Raw genomic sequence first — 23021 nt, forward strand, 5'->3', positions numbered from 1 at the left:
TTCATGGAGTGAGTTGTATGTTTTGCGATAGTCTGTCTCTGACTAGGAAGCACAGGTGATATAGGTGCGAACACAGGAAGCTTGCAGCCCCTCGCTGCCTGCAGACACAGAGCAGCCACACTAGAAGAGCGGCCTAAGCCGTAGGCGAAATGTGCTTATTCGCTTTGGCGCGACGTCGAACTATAAATAAGGCTGTCACTAGCGTGAGCGTCGTGTAAAGTCGGAAAAGTCATCTGCATGGGTGATTGCCAAGTTTGGGGAGCGTTTCGTAGTACGATCAGTGCAAAGGGGACGCGGAAACTTGTTGTGTCCCAGTGTTTTGCAGTTGGACGACAAGAGTTTGACATAGTAGCAAAGAGCGAGGCACTGAGTTGGCATGAACAATGGAGAGCACAATGGGGCTCGAGATGTGATTGTTACCTCAGGTGCTGTGTGATTGTGGACAAGGAGTGAAATGGACCAATTTGTGACCGCCCTTTCAATTTAAGACGTTCAAAACAGACGGAATTTGCATTCGTAATACCAGAGCATCGAAACTACTTGGAACTCTTGCGTATATGAACGTGTCCGCGCCTTTGTATTCAGGTACCTTCGCCGCTACAAACCAACCAACCATCGTGTCCGTGCACATCAGAGTCGCAAAGAATGGAGAATAGCCAGGCTTGGTCGTGTGTGTAGCTGTAGCTCAGTTGGCAGATCGTTCGCTTAGCGTGTGAACGGTCTCGGGTTCAAGCCCCGGCTCCTCCATGTTTTGTGGTCAGTGCATGGTAAGTGTTGGTCGCGGCGAACATAAACGCACGCAAGAAGTTGCAAAACCAGCGTCACAGACTGATATGATGTATACTGTCATAAGGAGAGCAAGGTGTAAGTGTGGGGACCGGCTGTTATCGTGGTGTCATCGAGTGCAGATCTGTCTTGGGTATCACGGCTTAACGTCATTGAAGTCTGGAGGTGGACAACACGTTCGTCTTACTCAGAGCGGTGTCTGAACTCTATTTTCGACGTTATGCGTGCCACTTTCATTGTGGCCAACTACGATTCGATACAGAATGCACGAAACCTGAAAGACACTCTCACTGATACATAGAGAGTAGTGTTTGTCTGCGGAATAATGGGAGTGCAAGGGTCTGTGACGTTGATATGACTGTATGTAGTACTACTAGTTATCGGGGGGGTGGGCGTAGCTCAGATGGTAGAGCGCTCGCTTAGCGTGCGAGAGGTACTGGGATCGATACCCAGCGCCTCCAGAATTTTTAACACACCTACATGCGCACCTTGCCATGCAAGTGGAATAATTCCCAACCGGCAGAGGTGTGTAGGCAGATACAAGCGAACGATTAGCATCCACAATTGCGCCGATTTCACGTAAATCCCACTGCACGTTCCCATTCTTTGCGTGCAGTCGGCTGCTACTGGTGTTGCTGGTTGTGACTGCTGATAACAGATGCCGTAGCAATCAATTCATGGAGTGAGTTGTATGTTTTGCGATAGTCTGTCTCTGACAAGGAAGCACAGGTGGTATAGGTGCGAACACAGGAAGCTTGCAGCCCCTCGCTGCCTGCAGACACAGAGCAGCCACACTAGAAGAGCGGCCTAAGCCGTAGGCGAAATGTGCTCATTCGCGTTGGCGCGACGTCGAACTATAAATAAGGCTGTCACTAGCGTGAGCGTCGTGTAAAGTCGGAAAAGTCATCTGCATGGGTGATTGCCAAGTTTGGGGAGCGTTTCGTAGTACGATCAGTCCAAAGGGGACGCGGAAACTTGTTGTGTCCCAGTGTTTTGCAGTTGGACGACAAGAGTTTGACATAGTAGCAAAGAGCGAGGCACTGAGTTGGCATGAACAATGGAGAGCACAATGGGGCTCGAGATGTGCTTGTTACCTCAGGTGCTGTGTGATTGTGGACAAGGAGTGAAATGGACCAATTTGTGACCGCCCTTTCACTTTAAGACGTTCAAAACAGACGGAATTTGCATTCGTAATACCAGAGCGTCGAAACTACTTGGAACTCTTGTGTATATGAACGTGTCCGCGCCTTTGTATTCTGGTACCTTCGCCGCTACAAACCAACCAACCATCGTGTCCGTGCACATCAGAGTCGCAAAGAATGGAGAATAGCCAGGCTTGGTCGTGTGTGTGTAGCTGTAGCTCAGTTGGCAGATCGTTCGCTTAGCGTGTGAACGGTCTCGGGTTCAAGCCCCGGCTCCTCCATGTTTTGTGGTCAGTGCATGGTAAGTGTTGGTCGCGGCGAACATAAACGCACGCAAGAAGTTGCAAAACCAGCGTCACAGACTGATATGATGTATACTGTCATAAGGAGAGCAAGGTGTAAGTGTGGGGACCGGCTATTATCGTGGTGTCATCGAGTGCAGATCTGTCTTAGGTATCACGGCTTAACGTCATTGAAGTCTAGAGGTGGACAACACGTTCGTCTTACTCAGAGCGGTGTCTGAACTCTATTTTCGACGTTATGCGTGCCACTTTCATTGTGGCCAACTACGATTCGATACAGAATGCACGAAACCTGAAAGACACTCTCACTGATACATAGAGAGTAGTGTTTGTCTGCGGAATAATGGGAGTGCAAGGGTCTGTGACGTTGATATGACTGTATGTAGCACTACTAGTTATCGGGGGGGTGGGCGTAGCTCAGATGGTAGAGCGCTCGCTTAGCGTGCGAGAGGTACTGGGATCGATACCCAGCGCCTCCAGAATTTTTAACACACCTACATGCGCACCTTGCCATGCAAGTGGAATAATTCCCAACCGGCAGAGGTGTGTAGGCAGATACAAGCGAACGATTAGCATCCACAATTGCGCCGATTTCACGTAAATCCCACTGCACGTTCCCATTCTTTGCGTGCAGTCGGCTGCTACTGGTGTTGCTGGTTGTGACTGCTGATAACAGATGCCGTAGCAATCAATTCATGGAGTGAGTTGTATGTTTTGCGATAGTCTGTCTCTGACAAGGAAGCACAGGTGATATAGGTGCGAACACAGGAAGCTTGCAGCCCCTCGCTGCCTGCAGACACAGAGCAGCCACACTAGAAGAGCGGCCTAAGCCGTAGGCGAAATGTGCTCATTCGCTTTGGCGCGACGTCGATATATAAATAAGGCTGTCACTAGCGTGAGCGTCGTGTAAAGTCGGAAAAGTCATCTGCATGGGTGATTGCCAAGTTTGGGGAGCGTTTCGTAGTACGATCAGTGCAAAGGGGACGCGGAAACTTGTTGTGTCCCAGTGTTTTGCAGTTGGACGACAAGAGTTTGACATAGTAGCAAAGAGCGAGGCACTGAGTTGGCATGAACAATGGAGAGCACAATGGGGCTCGAGATGTGCTTGTTACCTCAGGTGGTGTGTGATTGTGGACAAGGAGTGAAATGGACCAATTTGTGACCGCCCTTTCAATTTAAGACGTTCAAAACAGACGGAATTTGCATTCGTAATACCAGAGCATCGAAACTACTTGGAACTCTTGTGTATATGAACGTGTCCGCGCCTTTGTATTCTGGTACCTTCGCCGCTACAAACCAACCAACCATCGTGTCCGTGCACATCAGAGTCGCAAAGAATGGAGAATAGCCAGGCTTGGTCGTGTGGGTAGCTGTAGCTCAGTTGGCAGATCGTTCGCTTAGCGTGTGAACGGTCTCGGGTTCAAGCCCCGGCTCCCCCATGTTTTGTGGTCAGTGCATGGTAAGTGTTGGCCGCGGCGAACATAAACGCACGCAAGAAGTTGCAAAACCAGCGTCACAGACTGATATGATGTATACTGTCATAAGGAGAGCAAGGTGTAAGTGTGGGGACCGGCTGTTATCGTGGTGTCATCGAGTGCAGATCTGTCTTAGGTATCACGGCTTAACGTCATTGAAGTCTAGAGGTGGACAACACGTTCGTCTTACTCAGAGCGGTGTCTGAACTCTATTTTCGACGTTATGCGTGCCACTTTCATTGTGGCCAACTACGATTCGATACAGAATGCACGAAACCTGAAAGACACCCTCACTGATACATAGAGAGTAGTGTTTGTCTGCGGAATAATGCGAGTGCAAGGGTCTGTGACGTTGATATGACTGTATGTAGCACTACTAGTTATCGGGGGGGTGGGCGTAGCTCAGTTGGTAGAGCGCTCGCTTAGCGTGCGAGAGGTACTGGGATCGATACCCAGCGCCTCCAGAATTTTTAACACACCTACATGCGCACCTTGCCATGCAAGTGGACTAATTCCCAACCGGCAGAGGTGTGTAGGCAGATACAAGCGAACGATTAGCATCCACAATTGCGCCGATTTCACGTAAATCCCACTGCACGTTCCCATTCTTTGCGTGCAGTCGGCTGCTACTGGTGTTGCTGGTTGTGACTGCTGATAACAGATGCCGTAGCAATCAATTCATGGCGTGAGTTGTATGTTTTGCGATAGTCTGTCTCTGACAAGGAAGCACAGGTGATATAGGTGCGAACACAGGAAGCTTGCAGCCCCTCGCTGCCTGCAGACACAGAGCAGCCACACTAGAAGAGCGGCCTAAGCCGTAGGAGAAATGTGCTCATTCACTTTGGCGCGACGTCGAACTATAAATAAGGCTGTCACTAGCGTGAGCGTCGTGTAAAGTCGGAAAAGTCATCTGCATGGGTGATTGCCAAGTTTGGGGAGCGTTTCGTAGTACGATCAGTGCAAAGGAGACGCGGAAACTTGTTGTGTCCCAGTGTTTTTTCAGTTGGACGACAAGAGTTGGACATAGTAGCAAAGAGCGAGGCACTGAGTTGGCATGAACAATGGAGAGCACAATGGGGCTCGAGATGTGCTTGTTACCTCAGGTGGTGTGTGATTGTGGACAAGGAGTGAAATGGACCAATTTGTGACCGCCCTTTCAATTTAAGACGTTCAAAACAGACGGAATTTGCATTCGTAATACCAGAGCATCGAAACTACTTGGAACTCTTGTGTATATGAACGTGTCCGCGCCTTTGTATTCTGGTACCTTCGCCGCTACAAACCAACCAACCATCGTGTCCGTGCACATCAGAGTCGCAAAGAATGGAGAATAGCCAGGCTTGGTCGTGTGTGTAGCTGTAGCTCAGATGGCAGATCGTTCGCTTAGCGTGTGAACGGTCTCGGGTTCAAGCCCCGGCTCCTCCATGTTTTGTGGTCAGTGCATGGTAAGTGTTGGCCGCGGCGAACATAAACGCACGCAAGAAGTTGCAAAACCAGCGTCACAGACTGATATGATGTATACTGTCATAAGGAGAGCAAGGTGTAAGTGTGGGGACCGGCTGTTATCGTGGTGTCATCGAGTGCAGATCTGTCTTAGGTATCACGGCTTAACGTCATTGAAGTCTAGAGGTGGACAACACGTTCGTCTTATTCAGAGCGGTGTCTGAACTCTATTTTCGACGTTATGCGTGCCACTTTCATTGTGGCCAACTACGATTCGATACAGAATGCACGAAACCTGAAAGACACCCTCACTGATACATAGAGAGTAGTGTTTGTCTGCGGAATAATGGGAGTGCAAGGGTCTGTGACGTTGATATGACTGTATGTAGCACTACTAGTTATCGGGGGGGTGGGCGTAGCTCAGATGGTAGAGCGCTCGCTTAGCGTGCGAGAGGTACTGGGATCGATACCCAGCGCCTCCAGAATTTTTAACACACCTACATGCGCACCTTGCCATGCAAGTGGAATAATTCCCAACCGGCAGAGGTGTGTAGGCAGATACAAGCGAACGATTAGCATCCACAATTGCGCCGATTTCACGTAAATCCCACTGCACGTTCCCATTCTTTGCGTGCAGTCGGCTGCCACTGGTGTTGCTGGTTGTGACTGCTGATAACAGATGCCGTAGCAATCAATTCATGGCGTGAGTTGTATGTTTTGCGATAGTCTGTCTCTGACAAGGAAGCACAGGGGATATGGGTGCGAACACAGGAAGCTTGCAGCCCCTCGCTGCCTGCAGACACAGAGCAGCCACACTAGAAGAGCGGCCTAAGCCGTAGGAGAAATGTGCTCATTCACTTTGGCGCGACGTCGAACTATAAATAAGGCTGTCACTAGCGTGAGCGTCGTGTAAAGTCGGAAAAGTCATCTGCATGGGTGATTGCCAAGTTTGGGGAGCGTTTCGTAGTACGATCAGTGCAAAGGGGACGCGGAAACTTGTTGTGTCCCAGTGTTTTGCAGTTGGACGACAAGAGTTTGACATAGTAGCAAAGAGCGAGGCACTGAGTTGGCATGAACAATGGAGAGCACAATGGGGCTCGAGATGTGCTTGTTACCTCAGGTGCTGTGTGATTGTGGACAAGGAGTGAAATGGACCAATTTGTGACCGCCCTTTCAATTTAAGACGTTCAAAACAGACGGAATTTGCATTCGTAATACCAGAGCATCGAAACTACTTGGAACTCTTGTGTATATGAACGTGTCCGCGCCTTTGTATTCTGGTACCTTCGCCGCTACAAACCAACCAACCATCGTGTCCGTGCACATCAGAATCGCAAAGAATGGAGAATAGCCAGGCTTGGTCGTGTGTGTAGCTGTAGCTCAGTTGGCAGATCGTTCGCTTAGCGTGTGAACGGTCTCGGGTTCAAGCCCCGGCTCCTCCATGTTTTGTGGTCAGTGCATGGTAAGTGTTGGTCGCGGCGAACATAAACGCACGCAAGAAGTTGCAAAACCAGCGTCACAGACTGATATGATGTATACTGTCATAAGGAGAGCAAGATGTAAGTGTGGGGACCGGCTGTTATCGTGGTGTCATCGAGTGCAGATCTGTCTTAGGTATCACGGCTTAACGTCATTGAAGTCTAGAGGTGGACAACACGTTCGTCTTACTCAGAGCGGTGTCTGAACTCTATTTTCGACGTTATGCGTGCCACTTTCATTGTGGCCAACTACGATTCGATACAGAATGCACGAAACCTGAAAGTCACCCTCACTGATACATAGAGAGTAGTGTTTGTCTGCGGAATAATGGGAGTGCAAGGGTCTGTGACGTTGATATGACTGTATGTAGCACTACTAGTTATCGGGGAGGTGGGCGTAGCTCAGATGGTAGAACGCTCGCTTAGCGTGCGAGAGGTACTGGGATCGATACCCAGCGCCTCCAGAATTTTTAACACACCTACATGCGCACCTTGCCATGCAAGTGGACTAATTCCCAACCGGCAGAGGTGTGTAGGCAGATACAAGCGAACGATTAGCATCCACAATTGCGCCGATTTCACGTAAATCCCACTGCACGTTCCCATTCTTTGCGTGCAGTCGGCTGCCACTGGTGTTGCTGGTTGTGACTGCTGATAACAGATGCCGTAGCAATCAATTCATGGCGTGAGTTGTATGTTTTGCGATAGTCTGTCTCTGACAAGGAAGCACAGGGGATATGGGTGCGAACACAGGAAGCTTGCAGCCCCTCGCTGCCTGCAGACACAGAGCAGCCACACTAGAAGAGCGGCCTAAGCCGTAGGAGAAATGTGCTCATTCACTTTGGCGCGACGTCGAACTATAAATAAGGCTGTCACTAGCGTGAGCGTCGTGTAAAGTCGGAAAAGTCATCTGCATGGGTGATTGCCAAGTTTGGGGAGCGTTTCGTAGTACGATCAGTGCAAAGGGGACGCGGAAACTTGTTGTGTCCCAGTGTTTTGCAGTTGGACGACAAGAGTTTGACATAGTAGCAAAGAGCGAGGCACTGAGTTGGCATGAACAATGGAGAGCACAATGGGGCTCGAGATGTGCTTGTTACCTCAGGTGCTGTGTGATTGTGGACAAGGAGTGAAATGGACCAATTTGTGACCGCCCTTTCAATTTAAGACGTTCAAAACAGACGGAATTTGCATTCGTAATACCAGAGCATCGAAACTACTTGGAACTCTTGTGTATATGAACGTGTCCGCGCCTTTGTATTCTGGTACCTTCGCCGCTACAAACCAACCAACCATCGTGTCCGTGCACATCAGAATCGCAAAGAATGGAGAATAGCCAGGCTTGGTCGTGTGTGTAGCTGTAGCTCAGTTGGCAGATCGTTCGCTTAGCGTGTGAACGGTCTCGGGTTCAAGCCCCGGCTCCTCCATGTTTTGTGGTCAGTGCATGGTAAGTGTTGGTCGCGGCGAACATAAACGCACGCAAGAAGTTGCAAAACCAGCGTCACAGACTGATATGATGTATACTGTCATAAGGAGAGCAAGATGTAAGTGTGGGGACCGGCTGTTATCGTGGTGTCATCGAGTGCAGATCTGTCTTAGGTATCACGGCTTAACGTCATTGAAGTCTAGAGGTGGACAACACGTTCGTCTTACTCAGAGCGGTGTCTGAACTCTATTTTCGACGTTATGCGTGCCACTTTCATTGTGGCCAACTACGATTCGATACAGAATGCACGAAACCTGAAAGTCACCCTCACTGATACATAGAGAGTAGTGTTTGTCTGCGGAATAATGGGAGTGCAAGGGTCTGTGACGTTGATATGACTGTATGTAGCACTACTAGTTATCGGGGAGGTGGGCGTAGCTCAGATGGTAGAACGCTCGCTTAGCGTGCGAGAGGTACTGGGATCGATACCCAGCGCCTCCAGAATTTTTAACACACCTACATGCGCACCTTGCCATGCAAGTGGACTAATTCCCAACCGGCAGAGGGGTGTAGGCAGATACAAGCGAACGATTAGCATCCACAATTGCGCCGATTTCACGTAAATCCCACTGCACGTTCCCATTCTTTGCGTGCAGTCGGCTGCTACTGGTGTTGCTGGTTGTGACTGCTGATAACAGATGCCGTAGCAATCAATTCATGGCGTGAGTTGTATGTTTTGCGATAGTCTGTCTCTGACAAGGAAGCACAGGTGATATAGGTGCGAACACAGGAAGCTTGCAGCCCCTCGCTGCCTGCAGACACAGAGCAGCCACACTAGAAGAGCGGCCTAAGCCGTAGGCGAAATGTGCTCATTCACTTTGGCGCGACGTCGAACTATAAATAAGGCTGTCACTAGCGTGAGCGTCGTGTAAAGTCGGAAAAGTCATCTTCATGGGTGATTGCCAAGTTTGGGGAGCGTTTCGTAGTACGATCAGTGCAAAGGGGACGCGGAAACTTGTTGTGTCCCAGTGTTTTGCAGTTGGACGACAAGAGTTTGACATAGTAGTAAAGAGCGAGGCACTGAGTTGGCATGAACAATGGAGAGCACAATGGGGCTCGAGATGTGCTTGTTACCTCAGGTGCTGTGAGATTGTGGACAAGGAGTGAAATGGACCAATTTGTGACCGCCCTTTCAATTTAAGACGTTCAAAACAGACGGAATTTGCATTCGTAATACCAGAGCATCGAAACTACTTGGAACTCTTGTGTATATGAACGTGTCCGCGCCTTTGTATTCTGGTACCTTCGCCGCTACAAACCAACCAACCATCGTGTCCGTGCACATCAGAGTCGCAAAGAATGGAGAATAGCCAGGCTTGGTCGTGTGTGTAGCTGTAGCTCAGTTGGCGGATCGTTCGCTTAGCGTGTGAACGGTCTCGGGTTCAAGCCCCGGCTCCTCCATGTTTTGTGGTCAGTGCATGGTAAGTGTTGGTCGCGGCGAACATAAACGCACGCAAGAAGTTGCAAAACCAGCGTCACAGACTGATATGATGTATACTGTCATAAGGAGAGCAAGGTGTAAGTGTGGGGACCGGCTGTTATCGTGGTGTCATCGAGTGCAGATCTGTCTTAGGTATCACGGCTTAACGTCATTGAAGTCTAGAGGTGGACAACACGTTCGTCTTACTCAGAGCGGTGTCTGAACTCTATTTTCGACGTTATGCGTGCCACTTTCATTGTGGCCAACTACGATTCGATACAGAATGCACGAAACCTGAAAGACACCCTCACTGATACATAGAGAGTAGTGTTTGTCTGCGGAATAATGGGAGTGCAAGGGTCTGTGACGTTGATATGACTGTATGTAGCACTACTAGTTATCGGGGGGGTGGGCGTAGCTCAGATGGTAGAGCGCTCGCTTAGCGTGCGAGAGGTACTGGGATCGATACCCAGCGCCTCCAGTATTTTTAACACACCTACATGCGCACCTTGCCATGCAAGTGGAATAATTCCCAACCGGCAGAGGTGTGTAGGCAGATACAAGCGAACGATTAGCATCCACAATTGCGCCGATTTCACGTAAATCCCACTGCACGTTCCCATTCTTTGCGTGCAGTCGGCTGCTACTGGTGTTGCTGGTTGTGACTGCTGATAACAGATGCCGTAGCAATCAATTCATGGCGTGAGTTGTATGTTTTGCGATAGTCTGTCTCTGACAAGGAAGCACAGGTGATATAGGTGCGAACACAGGAAGCTTGCAGCCCCTCGCTGCCTGCAGACACAGAGCAGCCACACTAGAAGAGCGGCCTAAGCCGTAGGCGAAATGTGCTCATTCACTTTGGCGCGACGTCGAACTATAAATAAGGCTGTCACTAGCGTGAGCGTCGTGTAAAGTCGGAAATGTCATCTGCATGGGTGATTGCCAAGTTTGGGGAGCGTTTCGTAGTACGATCAGTGCAAAGGGGACGCGGAAACTTGTTGTGTCCCAGTGTTTTGCAGTTGGACGACAAGAGTTTTACGCAGTAGCAAAGAGCGAGGCACTGAGTTGGCATGAACAATGGAGAGCACAATGGGGCTCGAGATGGGCTTGTTACCTCAGGTGCTGTGTGATTGTGGACAAGGAGTGAAATGGACCAATTTGTGACCGCCCTTTCAATTTAAGACGTTCAAAACAGACGGAATTTGCATTCGTAATACCAGAGCATCGAAACTACTTGGAACTCTTGTGTATATGAACGTGTCCGCGCCTTTGTATTCTGGTACCTTCGCCGCTACAAACCAACCAACCATCGTGTCCGTGCACATCAGAGTCGCAAAGAATGGAGAATAGCCAGGCTTGGTAGTGTGTGTAGCTGTAGCTCAGTTGGCAGATCGTTCGCTTAGCGTGTGAACGGTCTCGGGTTCAAGCCCCGGCTCCTCCATGTTTTGTGGTCAGTGCATGGTAAGTGTTGGTCGCGGCGAACATAAACGCACGCAAGAAGTTGCAAAACCAGCGTCACAGACTGATATGATGTATACTGTCATAAGGAGAGCAAGGTGTAAGTGTGGGGACCGGCTGTTATCGTGGTGTCATCGAGTGCAGATCTGTCTTAGGTATCACGGCTTAACGTCATTGAAGTCTAGAGGTGGACAACACGTTCGTCTTACTCAGAGCGGTGTCTGAACTCTATTTTCGACGTTATGCGTGCCACTTTCATTGTGGCCAACTACGATTCGATACAGAATGCACGAAACCTGAAAGACACCCTCACTGATACATAGAGAGTAGTGTTTGTCTGCGGAATAATGGGAGTGCAAGGGTCTGTGACGTTGATATGACTGTATGTAGCACTACTAGTTATCGGGGGGGTGGGCGTAGCTCAGATGGTAGAGCGCTCGCTTAGCGTGCGAGAGGTACTGGGATCGATACCCAGCGCCTCCAGAATTTTTAACACACCTACATGCGCACCTTGCCATGCAAGTGGAATAATTCCCAACCGGCAGAGGTGTGTAGGCAGATACAAGCGAACGATTAGCATCCACAATTGCGCCGATTTCACGTAAATCCCACTGCACGTTCCCATTCTTTGCGTACAGTCGGCTGCTACTGGTGTTGCTGGTTGTGACTGCTGATAACAGATGCCGTAGCAATCAATTCATGGAGTGAGTTGTATGTTTTGCGATAGTCTGTCTCTGACAACGAAGCACAGGTGATATAGGTGCGAACACAGGAAGCTTGCAGCCCCTCGCTGCCTGCAGACACAGAGCAGCCACACTAGAAGAGCGGCCTAAGCCGTAGGCGAAATGTGCTCATTCGCTTTGGCGCGACGTCGAACTATAAATAAGGCTGTCACTAGCGTGAGCGTTGCGTGAGCGTCGTGTAAAGTCGGAAATGTCATCTGCATGGGTGATTGCCAAGTTTGGGGAGCGTTTAGTAGTACGATCAGTGCAAAGGGGACGCGGAAACTTATTGTGTCCCAGTGTTTTGCAGTTGGACGACAAGAGTTTTACGCAGTAGCAAAGAGCGAGGCACTGAGTTGGCATGAACAATGGAGAGCACAATGGGGCTCGAGATGTGCTTGTTACCTCAGGTGCTGTGTGATTGTGGACAAGGAGTGAAATGGACCAATTTGTGACCGCCCTTTCAATTTAAGACGTTCAAAACAGACGGAATTTGCATTCGTAATACCAGAGCATCGAAACTACTTGGAACTCTTGTGTATATGAACGTGTCCGCGCCTTTGTATTCTGGTACCTTCGCCGCTACAAACCAACCAACCATCGTGGACGTGCACATCAGAGTCGCAAAGAATGGAGAATAGCCAGGCTTGGTCGTGTGTGTAGCTGTAGCTCAGTTGGCAGATCATTCGCTTAGCGTGTGAACGGTCTCGGGTTCAAGCCCCGGCTCCTCCATGTTTTGTGGTCAGTGCATGGTAAGTGTTGGTCGCGGCGAACATAAACGCACGCAAGAAGTTGCAAAACCAGCGTCACAGACTGATATGATGAATACTGTCATAAGGAGAGCAAGGTGTAAGTGTGGGGACCGGCTGTTATCGTGGTGTCATCGAGTGCAGATCTGTCTTAGGTATCACGGCTTAACGTCATTGAAGTCTAGAGGTGGACAACACGTTCGTCTTACTCAGAGCGGTGTCTGAACTCTATTTTCGACGTTATGCGTGCCACTTTCATTGTGGCCAACTACGATTCGATACAGAATGCACGAAACCTGAAAGACACCCTCACTGATACATAGAGAGTAGTGTTTGTCTGCGGAATAATGGGAGTGCAAGGGTCTGTGACGTTGATATGACTGTATGTAGCACTACTAGTTATCGGGGGGGTGGGCGTAGCTCAGATGGTAGAGCGCTCGCTTAGCGTGCGAGAGGTACTGGGATCGATACCCAGCGCCTCCAGAATTTTTAACACACCTACATGCTCACCTTGCCATGCAAGTGGAATAATTCCCAACCGGCAGAGGTGTGTAGGCAGATACAAGCGAACGATTAGCATCCACAATTGCGCCGATTTCACGTAAATCCCACTGCACGTTCCCATTCTTTGCGTGCAGTCGGCTGCTACTGGTGTTGCTGGTTGTGACTGCTGATAACAGATGCCGTAGCAATCAATTCATGGCGTGAGTTGTATGTTTTGCGATAGTCTGTCTCTGACAAGGAAGCACAGGTGATATACGTGCGAACACAGGAAGCTTGCAGCCCCTCGCTGCCTGCAGACACAGAGCAGCCACACTAGAAGAGCGGCCTAAGCCGTAGGCGAAATGTGCTCATTCACTTTGGCGCGACGTCGAACTATAAATAAGGCTGTCACTAGCGTGAGCGTCGTGTAAAGTCGGAAAAGTCATCTGCATGGGTGATTGCCAAGTTTGGGGAGCGTTTCGTAGTAAGATCAGTGCAAAGGGGACGCGGAAACTTATTGTGTCCCAGTGTTTTGCAGTTGGACGACAAGAGTTTTACGCAGTAGCAAAGAGCGAGGCACTGAGTTGGCATGAACAATGGAGAGCACAATGGGGCTCGAGATGTGCTTGTTACCTCAGGTGGTGTGTGATTGTGGACAAGGAGTGAAATGGACCAATTTGTGACCGCCCTTTCAATTTAAGACGTTCAAAACAGACGGAATTTGCATTCGTAATACCAGAGCATCGAAACTACTTGGAACTCTTGTGTATATGAACGTGTCCGCGCCTTTGTATTCTGGTACCTTCGCCGCTACAAACCAACCAACCATCGTGTCCGTGCACATCAGAGTCGCAAAGAATGGAGAATAGCCAGGCTTGTTCGTGTGTGTAGCTGTAGCTCAGTTGGCAGATCGTTCGCTTAGCGTGTGAACGGTCTCGGGTTCAAGCCCCGGCTCCTCCAAGTTTTGTGGTCAGTGCATGGTAAGTATTGGTCGCGGCGAACATAAACGCACGCAAGAAGTTGCAAAACCAGCGTCACAGACTGATATGATGTATACTGTCATAAGGAGAGCAAGGTGTAAGTGTGGGGACCGGCTGTTATCGTGGTGTCATCGAGTGCAGATCTGTCTTAGGTGTCACGGCTTAACGTCATTGAAGTCTAGAGGTGGACAACACGTTCGTCTTACTCAGAGCGGTGTCTGAAGTCTATTTTCGACGTTATGCGTGCCACTTTCATTGTGGCCAACTACGATTCGATACAGAATGCACGAAACCTGAAAGACACCCTCACTGATACATAGAGAGTAGTGTTTGCCTGCGGAATAATGGGAGTGCAAGGGTCTGTGACGTTGATATGACTGTATGTAGCACTACAAGTTATCGGGGGGGTGGACGTAGCTCAGATGGTAGAGCGCTCGCTTAGCGTGCGAGAGGTACTGGGATCGATACCCAGCGTCTCCAGAATTTTTAACTTACCTACATGCGCACCTTGCCATGCAAGTGGAATAATTCCCAACCGGCAGAGGTGTGTAGGCAGATACAAGCGAACGATTAGCATCCACAGCGTGCGAGAGGTACTGGGATCGATACCCAGCGCCTCCAGAATTTTTAACTTACCTACATGCGCACCTTGCCAAGCAAGTGGAATAATTCCCAACCGGCAGAGGTGTGTAGGCAGATACAAGCGAACGATTAGCATCCACAATTGCGCCGATTTCACGTAAATCCCACTGCACGTTCCCATTCTTTGCGTGCAGTCGGCTGCTACTGGTGGTGCTGGTTGTGACTGCTGATAACAGATGCCGTAGCAATCAATTCATGGAGTGAGTTGTATGTTTTGCGATAGTCTGTCTCTGACAAGGAAGCACAGGTGATATAGGTGCGAACACAGGAAGCTTGCAGCCCCTCGCTGCCTGCAGACACAGAGCAGCCACACTAGAAGAGCGGCCTAAGCCGTAGGCGAAATGTGCTCATTCGCTTTGGCGCGACGTCGAACTATAAATAAGGCTGTCACTAGCGTGAGCGTCGTGTAAAGTCGGAAAAGTCATCTGCATGGGTGATTGCCAAGTTTGGGGAGCGTTTCGTAGTACGATCAGTACAAAGGGGACGCGGAAACTTATTGTGTCCCAGTGTTTTGCAGTTGGACGACAAGAGTTTTACGCAGTAGCAAAGAGCGAGGCACTGAGTTGGCATGAACAATGGAGAGCACAATGGGGCTCGAGATGTGCTTGTTACCTCAGGTGCTGTGTGATTGTGGACAAGGAGTGAAATGGACCAATTTGTGACCGCCCTTTCAATTTAAGACGTTCAAAACAGACGGAATTTGCATTCGTAATACCAGAGCATCGAAACTACTTGGAACTCTTGTGTATATAAACGTGTCCGCGCCTTTGTATTCTGGTACCTTCGCCGCTACAAACCAACCAACCATCGTGTCCGTGCACATCAGAGTCGCAAAGAATGGAGAATAGCCAGGCTTGGTAGTGTGTGTAGCTGTAGCTCAGTTGGCAGATCGTTCGCTTAGCGTGTGAACGGTCTCGGGTTCAAGCCCCGGCTCCTCCATGTTTTGTGGTCAGTGCATGGTAAGTGTTGGTCGCGGCGAACATAAACGCACGCAAGAAGTTGCAAAACCAGCGTCACAGACTGATATGATGTATACTGTCATAAGGAGAGCAAGGTGTAAGTGTGGGGACCGGCTGTTATCGTGGTGTCATCGAGTGCAGATCTGTCTTAGGTATCACGGCTTAACGTCATTGAAGTCTAGAGGTGGACAACACGTTCGTCTTACTCAGAGCGGTGTCTGAACTCTATTTTCGACGTTATGCGTGCCACTTTCATTGTGGCCAACTACGATTCGATACAGAATGCACGAAACCTGAAAGACACCCTCACTGATACATAGAGAGTAGTGTTTGTCTGCGGAATAATGGGAGTGCAAGGGTCTGTGACGTTGATATGACTGTATGTAGCACTACTAGTTATCGGGGGGGTGGGCGTAGCTCAGATGGTAGAGCGCTCGCTTAGCGTGCGAGAGGTACTGGGATCGATACCCAGCGCCTCCAGAATTTTTAACACACCTACATGCGCACCTTGCCATGCAAGTGGAATAATTCCCAACCGGCAGAGGTGTGTAGGCAGATACGAGCGAACGATTAGCATCCACAATTGCGCCGATTTCACGTAAATCCCACTGCACGTTCCCATTCTTTGCGTGCAGTCGGCTGCTACTGGTGTTGCTGGTTGTGACTGCTGATAACAGATGCCGTAGCAATCAATTCATGGAGTGAGTTGTATGTTTTGCGATAGTCTGTCTCTGACAAGGAAGCACAGGTGATATAGGTGCGAACACAGGAAGCTTGCAGCCCCTCGCTGCCTGCAGACACAGAGCAGCCACACTAGAAGAGCGGCCTAAGCCGTAGGCGAAATGTGCTCATTCGCTTTGGCGCGACGTCGTTTATAAATAAGGCTGTCACTAGCGTGAGCGTCGTGTAAAGTCGGAAAAGTCTTCTGCATGGGTGATTGCCAAGTTTGGGGAGCGTTTCGTAGTAAGATCAGTGCAAAGGGGACGCGGAAACTTATTGTGTCCCAGTGTTTTGCAGTTGGACGACAAGAGTTTTACGCAGTAGCAAAGAGCGAGGCACTGAGTTGGCATGAACAATGGAGAGCACAATGGGGCTCGAGATGTGCTTGTTACCTCAGGTGGTGTGTGATTGTGGACAAGGAGTGAAATGGACCAATTTGTGACCGCCCTTTCAATTTAAGACGTTCAAAACAGACGGAATTTGCATTCGTAATACCAGAGCATCGAAACTACTTGGAACTCTTGTGTATATGAACGTGTCCGCGCCTTTGTATTCTGGTACCTTCGCCGCTACAAACCAACCAACCATCGTGTCCGTGCACATCAGAGTCACAAAGAATGGAGAATAGCCAGGCTTGTTCGTGTGTGTGTAGCTGTAGCTCAGTTGGCAGATCGTTCGTTTAGCGTGTGAACGGTCTCGGGTTCAAGCCCCGGCTCCTCCATGTTTTGTGGTCAGTGCATGGTAAGTGTTGGTCGCGGCGAACATAAACGCACGCAAGAAGTTGCAAAACCAGCGTCACAGACTGATATGATGTATACTGTCATAAGGAGAGCAAGGTGTAAGTGTGGGGACGGGCTGTTATCGTGGTGTCATCGAGTGCAGATCTGTCTTAGGTATCACGGCTTAACGTCATTGAAGTCTAGAGGTGGACAACACGTTCGTCTTACTCAGAGCGGTGTCTAAACTCTATTTTCGACGTTACGCGTGCCACTTTCATTGTGGCCAACTACGATTCGATACAGAATGCACGAAACCTGAAAGACACCCTCACTGATACATAGAGAGTAGTGTTTGTCTGCGGAATAATGGGAGTGCAAGGGTCTGTGACGTTGATATGACTGTATGTAGCACCACTAGTTATCGGGGGGGATGGGCGTAGCTCAGATGGTAGAGCGCTCGCTTAGCGTGCGAGAGGTACTGGGATCGATACCCAGCGCCTCCAGAATTTTTAACACACCTACATGCGCACCTTGCCATGCAAGTGGAATAATTCCCAACCGGCAGAGGTGTGTAGGCAGATACGAGCGAACGATTAGCATCCACAATTGCGCCGATTTCACGTAAATCCCACTGCACGTTCCCATTCTTTGCGTGCAGTCGGCTGCTACTGGTGTTGCTGGTTGTGACTGCTGATAACAGATGCCGTAGCAATCAATTCATGGAGTGAGTTGTATGTTTTGCGATAGTCTGTCTCTGACAAGGAAGCACAGGTGATATAGGTGCGAACACAGGAAGCTTGCAGCCCCTCGCTGCCTGCAGACACAGAGCAGCCACACTAGAAGAGCGGCCTAAGCCGTAGGCGAAACGTGCTCATTCGCTTTGGCGCGACGTCGTTTATAAATAAGGCTGTCACTAGCGTGAGCGTCGTGTAAAGTCGGAAAAGTCTTCTGCATGGGTGATTGCCAAGTTTGGGGAGCGTTTCGTAGTACGATCAGTGCAAAGGGGACGCGGAAACTTATTGTGTCCCAGTGTTTTGCAGTTGGACGACAAGAGTTTTACGCAGTAGCAAAGAGCGAGGCACTGAGTTGGCATGAACAATGGAGAGCACAATGGGGCTCGAGATGTGCTTGTTACCTCAGGTGCTGTGTGATTGTGGACAAGGAGTGAAATGGACCAATTTGTGACCGCCCTTTCAATTTAAGACGTTCAAAACAGACGGAATTTGCATTCGTAATACCAGAGCATCGAAACTACTTGGAACTCTTGTGTATATGAACGTGTCCGCGCCTTTGTATTCTGGTACCTTCGCCGCTACAAACCAACCAACCGTCGTGTCCGTGCACATCAGAGTCGCAAAGAATGGAGAATAGCCAGGCTTGGTCGTGTGTGTAGCTGTAGCTCAGTTGGCAGATCGTTCGCTTAGCGTGTGAACGGTCTCGGGTTCAAGCCCCGGCTCCTCCATGTTTTGTGGTCAGTGCATGGTAAGTGTTGGTCGCGGTGAACATAAACGCACGCAAGAAGTTGCAAAACCAGCGTCTCAGACTGATATGATGTATACTGTCATAAGGAGAGCAAGGTGTAAGTGTGGGGACCGGCTGTTATCGTGGTGTCATCGAGTGCAGATCTGTCTTAGGTATCACGGCTTAACGTCATTGAAGTCTGGAGGTGGACAACACGTTCGTCTTACTCAGAGCGGTGTCTGAACTCTATTTTCGACGTTATGCGTGCCACTTTCATTGTGGCCAACTACGATTCGATACAGAATGCTCGAAACCTGAAAGACAAATTCACTGATACATAGAGAGTAGTGATTGTCTGCGGAATAATGGGAGTGCAAGGGTCTGTGACGTTGATATGACTGTATGTAGCACTACTAGTTATCGGGGGGGTGGGCGTAGCTCAGATGGTAAAGCGCTCGCTTAGCGTGCGACAGGTACTGGGATCGATACCCAGCGCCTCCAGAATTTTTAACACACCTACATGCGCACCTTGCCATGCGAGTGGAATAATTCCCAACCGGCAGATACAAGCGAACGATTAGCATCCACAATTGCGCCGATTTCACGTAAATCCCACTGCACGTTCCCATTCTTTGCGTGCAGTCGGCTGCTACTGGTGTTGCTGGTTGTGACTGCTGATAACAGATGCCGTAGCAATCAATTCATGGAGTGAGTTGTATGTTTGCGATAGTCTGTCTCTGACAAGGAAGCACAGGTGATATAGGTGCGAACACAGGAAGCTTGCAGCCCCTTGCTGCCTGCAGACACAGAGCAGCCACACTAGAAGAGCGGCCTAAGCCGTAGGCGAAATGTGCTCATTCGCTTTGGCGCGACGTCGAACTATAAATAAGGCTGTCACTAGCGTGAGCGTCGTGTAAAGTCGGAAAAGTCATCTGCATGGGTGATTGCCAAGTTTGGGGAGCATTTCGTAGTACGATCAGTGCAAAGGGGACGCGGAAACTTATTGTGTCCCAGTGTTTTGCAGTTGGACGACAAGAGTTTTACGCAGTAGCAAAGAGCGAGGCACTGAGTTGGCATGAACAATGGAGAGCACAATGGGGCTCGAGATGTGCTTGTTACCTCAGGTGCTGTGTGATTGTGGACAAGGAGTGAAATGGACCAATTTGTGACCGCCCTTTCAATTTTAGACGTTCAAAACAGACGGAATTTGCATTCGTAATACCAGAGCATCGAAACTACTTGGAACTCTTGTGTATATGAACGTGTCCGCGCCTTTGTATTCTGGTACCTTCGCCGCTACAAACCAACCAACCGTCGTGTCCGTGCACATCAGAGTCGCAAAGAATGGAGAATAGCCAGGCTAGGTCGTGTGTGTAGCTGTAGCTCAGTTGGCAGATCGTTCGCTTAGCGTGTGAACGGTCTCGCGTTCAAGCCCGGGCTCCTCCATGTTTTGTGGTCAGTGCATGGTAAGTGTTGGTCGCGGCGAACATAAACGCACGCAAGAAGTTGCAAAACCAGCGCCACAGACTGATATGATGTATACTGTCATAAGGAGAGCAAGGTGTAAGCGTGGGGACCGGCTTTTATCGTGGTGTCATCGAGTGCAGATCTGTCTTAGGTATCACGGCTTAACGTCATTGAAGTCTGGAGGTGGACAACACGTTCGTCTTACTCAGAGCGGTGTCTGAACTCTATTTTCGAAGTTATGCGTGCCACTTTCATTGTGGCCAACTACGATTCGATACAGAATGCACGAAACCTGAAAGACACCCTCACTGATACATAGAGAGTAGTGTTTGTCTGCGGAATAATGGGAGTGCAATGGTCTGTGACGTTGATATGACTGTATGTAGCACTACTAGTTATCGGGGGGGTGGGCGTAGCTCAGATGGTAGAGCGCTCGCTTAGCGTGCGACAGGTACTGGGATCGATACCCAGCGCCTCCAGAATTTTTAACACACCTACATGCGCACCTTGCCATGCGAGTGGAATAATTCCCAACCGGCAGATACAAGCGAACGATTAGCATCCACAATTGCGCCGATTTCACGTAAATCCCACTGCACGTTCCCATTCTTTGCGTGCAGTCGGCTGCTACTGGTGTTGCTGGTTGTGACTGCTGATAACAGATGCCGTAGCAATCAATTCATGGAGTGAGTTGTATGTTTTGCGATAGTCTGTCTCTGACAACGAAGCACAGGTGATATAGGTGCGAACACAGGAAGCTTGCAGCCCCTCGCTGCCTGCAGACACAGAGCAGCCACACTAGAAGAGCGGCCTAAGCCGTAGGCGAAATGTGCTCATTCACTTTGGCGCGACGTCGAACTATAAATAAGGCTGTCACTAGCGTGAGCGTCGTGTAAAGTCGGAAAAGTCATCTGCATGGGTGATTGCCAAGTTTGGTAAGCGTTTCGTAGTACGATCAGTGCAAAGGGGACGCGGAAACTTATTGTGTCCCAGTGTTTTGCAGTTGGACGACAAGAGTTTTACGCAGTAGCAAAGAGCGAGGCACTGAGTTGGCATGAACAATGGAGAGCACAATGGGGCTCGAGATGTGCTTGTTACCTCAGGTGCTGTGTGATTGTGGACAAGGAGTGAAATGGACCAATTTGTGACCGCCCTTTCAATTTAAGACGTTCAAAACAGACGGAATTTGCATTCGTAATACCAGAGCATCGAAACTACTTGGAACTCTTGTGTATATGAACGTGTCCGCGCCTTTGTATTCTGGTACCTTCGCCGCTACAAACCAACCAACCGTCGTGTCCGTGCACATCAGAGTCGCAAAGAATGGAGAATAGCCAGGCTTGGTCGTGTGTGTAGCTGTAGCTCAGTTGGCAGGTCGTTCGCTTAGCGTGTGAACGGTCTCGGGTTCAAGCCCCGGCTCCTCCATGTTTTGTGGTCAGTGCATGGTAAGTGTTGGTCGCGGCGAACATAAACGCACGCAAGAAGTTGCAAAACCAGCGCCACAGACTGATATGATGTATACTGTCATAAGGAGAGCAAGGTGTAAGCGTGGGGACCGGCTTTTATCGTGGTGTCATCGAGTGCAGATCTGTCTTAGGTATCACGGCTTAACGTCATTGAAGTCTGGAGGTGGACAACACGTTCGTCTTACTCAGAGCGGTGTCTGAACTCTGTTTTCGAAGTTATGCGTGCCACTTTCATTGTGGCCAACTACGATTCGATACAGAATGCACGAAACCTGAAAGACACCCTCACTGACACATAGAGAGTAGTGTTTGTCTGCGGAATAATGGGAGTGCAATGGTCTGTGACGTTGATATGACTGTATGTAGCACTACTAGTTATCGGGGGGGTGGGCGTAGCTCAGATGGTAGAGCGCTCGCTTAGCGTGCGACAGGTACTGGGATCGATACCCAGCGCCTCCAGAATTTTTAACACACCTACATGCGCACCTTGCCATGCGAGTGGAATAATTCCCAACCGGCAGATACAAGCGAACGATTAGCATCCACAATTGCGCCGATTTCACGTAAATCCCACTGCACGTTCCCATTCTTTGCGTGCAGTCGGCTGCTACTGGTGTTGCTGGTTGTGACTGCTGATAACAGATGCCGTAGCAATCAATTCATGGAGTGAGTTGTATGTTTTGCGATAGTCTGTCTCTGACAAGGAAGCACAGGTGATATAGGTGCGAACACAGGAAACTTGCAGCCCCTCGCTGCCTGCAGACACAGAGCAGCCACACTAGAAGAGCGGCCTAAGCCGTAGGCGAAATGTGCTCATTCGCTTTGGCGCGACGTCGTTTATAAATAAGGCTGTCACTAGCGTGAGCGTCGTGTAAAGTCGGAAAAGTCTTCTGCATGGGTGATTGCCAAGTTTGGGGAGCGTTTCGTAGTACGATCAGTGCAAAGGGGACGCGGAAACTTATTGTGTCCCAGTGTTTTGCAGTTGGACGACAAGAGTTTTACGCAGTAGCAAAGAGCGAGGCACTGAGTTGGCATGAACAATGGAGAGCACAATGGGGCTCGAGATGTGCTTGTTACCTCAGGTGCTGTGTGATTGTGGACAAGGAGTGAAATGGACCAATTTGTGACCGCCCTTTCAATTTAAGACGTTCAAAACAGACGGAATTTGCATTCGTAATACCAGAGCATCGAAACTACTTGGAACTCTTGTGTATATGAACGTGTCCGCGCCTTTGTATTCTGGTACCTTCGCCGCTACAAACCAACCAACCATCGTGTCCGTGCACATCAGAGTCACAAAGAATGGAGAATAGCCAGGCTTGTTCGTGTGTGTAGCTGTAGCTCAGTTGGCAGATCGTTCGTTTAGCGTGTGAACGGTCTCGGGTTCAAGCCCCGGCTCCTCCATGTTTTGTGGTCAGTGCATGGTAAGTGTTGGTCGCGGCGAACATAAACGCACGCAAGAAGTTGCAAAACCAGCGTCACAGACTGATATGATGTATACTGTCATAAGGAGAGCAAGGTGTAAGTGTGGGGACGGGCTGTTATCGTGGTGTCATCGAGTGCAGATCTGTCTTAGGTATCACGGCTTAACGTCATTGAAGTCTGGAGGTGGACAACACGTTCGTCTTACTCAGAGCGGTGTCTGAACTCTATTTTCGACGTTATG

General features: G+C 49.6%; 10 non-coding genes across 10 annotated transcripts; all 10 read left to right on the forward strand.

The window, feature by feature from the left end:
• Positions 1-1173: 1173 nt before the first annotated feature.
• Trnaa-agc (transfer RNA alanine (anticodon AGC)) lies at positions 1174-1247 on the forward strand. Its single transcript has one exon. It is a non-coding gene; the product is annotated as a tRNA-Ala (tRNA).
• Positions 1248-2635: 1388 nt separating this feature from the next.
• On the forward strand, positions 2636-2709 carry Trnaa-agc (transfer RNA alanine (anticodon AGC)). Its single transcript has one exon. It is a non-coding gene; the product is annotated as a tRNA-Ala (tRNA).
• Positions 2710-4095: 1386 nt separating this feature from the next.
• On the forward strand, positions 4096-4169 carry Trnaa-agc (transfer RNA alanine (anticodon AGC)). Its single transcript has one exon. It is a non-coding gene; the product is annotated as a tRNA-Ala (tRNA).
• Positions 4170-5556: 1387 nt separating this feature from the next.
• Positions 5557-5630, forward strand: Trnaa-agc (transfer RNA alanine (anticodon AGC)). Its single transcript has one exon. It is a non-coding gene; the product is annotated as a tRNA-Ala (tRNA).
• Positions 5631-9936: 4306 nt separating this feature from the next.
• Trnaa-agc (transfer RNA alanine (anticodon AGC)) lies at positions 9937-10010 on the forward strand. The gene has a single exon. It is a non-coding gene; the product is annotated as a tRNA-Ala (tRNA).
• A 1386-nt stretch (positions 10011-11396) lies between these two features.
• Trnaa-agc (transfer RNA alanine (anticodon AGC)) lies at positions 11397-11470 on the forward strand. Its single transcript has one exon. It is a non-coding gene; the product is annotated as a tRNA-Ala (tRNA).
• Positions 11471-12867: 1397 nt separating this feature from the next.
• Positions 12868-12941, forward strand: Trnaa-agc (transfer RNA alanine (anticodon AGC)). The gene has a single exon. It is a non-coding gene; the product is annotated as a tRNA-Ala (tRNA).
• Positions 12942-14327: 1386 nt separating this feature from the next.
• Trnaa-agc (transfer RNA alanine (anticodon AGC)) lies at positions 14328-14401 on the forward strand. Its single transcript has one exon. It is a non-coding gene; the product is annotated as a tRNA-Ala (tRNA).
• Positions 14402-15928: 1527 nt separating this feature from the next.
• Trnaa-agc (transfer RNA alanine (anticodon AGC)) lies at positions 15929-16002 on the forward strand. Its single transcript has one exon. It is a non-coding gene; the product is annotated as a tRNA-Ala (tRNA).
• A 1387-nt stretch (positions 16003-17389) lies between these two features.
• Positions 17390-17464, forward strand: Trnaa-agc (transfer RNA alanine (anticodon AGC)). Its single transcript has one exon. It is a non-coding gene; the product is annotated as a tRNA-Ala (tRNA).
• Positions 17465-23021: the final 5557 nt, after the last annotated feature.

This window comes from Schistocerca gregaria, chromosome 3 (assembly GCF_023897955.1).
Source record: "Schistocerca gregaria isolate iqSchGreg1 chromosome 3, iqSchGreg1.2, whole genome shotgun sequence".
Taxonomy (NCBI): domain Eukaryota; kingdom Metazoa; phylum Arthropoda; class Insecta; order Orthoptera; family Acrididae; genus Schistocerca; species Schistocerca gregaria.